The following is a 2,419-nucleotide window of genomic DNA, read 5'->3' as shown; positions in this document are numbered from 1 at the left end:
GTGTGTGTGTGTGTGTGTGTTTCAGCCTGGCCCTGATTCCAGAGCCAGAATGCTGAGCTGTTTTGGTCCGGGCCCTGTGGGGGAGGATTCTCCGCGTCATGGCTACCACAATCCTGTTTGCTAACTCCTCTGATTACTGCTCATCTGGGTGCCAGGACCCAAACAAACAAATCATTCCCAAAACAAATGACTCTACCCACAGCTGCCCCTCTAGAGCAGATTATGCTGCTGCTGCTACCGTGTGTGTATGCGTACGAGCATAGGAATTGAGTGCATTCACATATGTTTGGATTATGTGGTGCGAGAGCATTCACTGAAGTTATAGATGCTTCACATGCAATACAATGCCTTATTTCAGCTCATCCATCATCCCTTTTTGATTGAATGGGATATTTATGATGACAATGGTGATGTCACAAAGTTCTTGTAAAAGTAAGAAATGTACTACAGTAAGACAGACTGCAAATTTAATTATGAGAAAATTAACACTTGGATTTACCTCAAATATTTGAACCCATCTATGGCAGGGATGATACAAAAAAATAATTATCTATATGTGTTAGGACAGTCGCTAGTTCTGCTGGCCTCTAGAACAACCAGAATTTCATGTGGGAAACACTTTACAGTACACATAGACTTATTGAACAGTGCTGCAATAGTTCTGCAGATTTTTTAGAAGACATGCTGAGATCATGCTATGATTATCCAATGCCACCTCATCCCCAAAGTACTGCTCTATAAGGTTTAAATGTGGGGGCTGTGCAGCCCGCTGGAAAAAAAGTTAAGTTGATGTCATTTTCCTGGAACTGTCATGGTCATGTACCTGGTCAGCATGCAATTATGTGAAAGTGTACTGTGACATTCAAATTATTACCCAGTACTACTACTGAAGGGCCTTTTCTGTGCCTAGAAGCATTCCCTACACCATTACCACCAGGGGGGATGCATCCACAGATTTATGTTGTTTGTCTACCATAATTTAGATCCTGTCATCAGCACTACAATATTATAATTGTCAAGTGACCAACTAGTATGAACAATATGTTTACATGAACAGGGATGTGTATCTTATTATTGGTATACAGACATTATAGTGTTATGTTTTTGCAAATTATAATGGCTAAAGTTGATTTAAAATTTATTTTTTAGTTTTCACAAACATCCCAAACACTCTGTCTGTAGTGCACACCATTGCCTGGCAATTCAATCACAATGAAGCTGGTGTCTCTTGAGGAGACACAAATTAAAAGGGCTGCACAGAGGGCATGCCAATTCAAACAGGGGACAGTTGTGGAAATAATGATGTAGCCGTGTTTTCAGAAGTACAAACTGGAATTTGTCCAAACATAAGTGTAATGTTTTATTAAATGAGCTAACTGTGACTATATTTAGCTGTGGATAGTTAGCCAGGTAACCTGCCTCTATTTAAGCATGGTGACAGTTACTTCCTTATTCCTCCTCCAGTTTTTGGAAAACAGTCGGGAGAAGGAAGAGGCTTTAGTATAAGTTTGCTAAGGATACCATAAAAACAACAATGACCAAAGATCCTACAGCTTCCGTTGTTAGTGCTAATCTCTAGGTAGCTAATATGTTGCAATGGTTTGTTAATTTTTAACAAGATGGGACGGTCCAATGGGAGCACCCTAGTGATGAGAATACCGGTTCTTTTAAGTAACCCGCCGCTATATAAACTGTAGTTCAGAGAAGAGACAGACCCACTATCCTAATATCTAAGCTGTTAGACCTGGGCCTCTGCAATTCCATCTGCAGGTGGATACAGGATTTTCTGACAGGTCGCTCCCAGATAGTTAGAGTTGGCACTACATACTCACTAAGGAGGTCATCATAGATTTTAGGAAGAACAAACTCACACATACACCTGTCTATATTAATAACTCTCTTCTTGAAATCGTCAACACGTTTAAATTCTTAGGCATCCATATTTCAGACTACCTCACATGGTCGTTTCATATCAGATGTGCCATTAAGAAGGCACATCAGAGGCTTTATTTTTTGAGGTGTCTTAAGAAATATGGTATGTCCCTTAATATTCTACAGAACTTCTACCGTTGTACAATTGAGAGTATACTGACAGGTAACATTGTAGTGTGGTTTGGTAAGGCTACTTCACATGATCGTAATCTTCTGACAAAGGTGGTCAAAACTGCATCTAAAATCATCGGCGTTCCACTAGAACCATTGCAACAAATTTATTGGAAACGTAGTACTAAGAAGGCACGTAGTGTTATGCGGGATTCTAGTCATCCTGCATATAACCTCTTCTCCCACCTTCCATCAGGGAGACGTCTGCAGAGTATCCAAACGCGTACATCACGTTATAGGGATAGTTTTTACCCTCAGGTAATAAGGCTACTGAATGAGGGTACAGCAGGAAGGAGGGCTGTGGTCTGTATTTAGT

At 40.4% G+C, this 2,419-nt stretch overlaps 1 protein-coding gene across 3 annotated transcripts in view; it reads right to left on the bottom strand.

The window, feature by feature from the left end:
• unc5cb (unc-5 netrin receptor Cb) overlaps nt 1-2,419 on the bottom strand; it is a 120,187-nt gene that overhangs the window by 43,962 nt on the left and 73,806 nt on the right. The window lies entirely within an intron of this gene.

Source organism: Etheostoma spectabile, chromosome 16, assembly GCF_008692095.1.
Source record: "Etheostoma spectabile isolate EspeVRDwgs_2016 chromosome 16, UIUC_Espe_1.0, whole genome shotgun sequence".
Lineage (NCBI taxonomy): Eukaryota > Metazoa > Chordata > Actinopteri > Perciformes > Percidae > Etheostoma > Etheostoma spectabile.
Note: the sequence above shows the minus strand (reverse complement) of the source record. Positions and strands in the feature narration are given on the sequence as shown.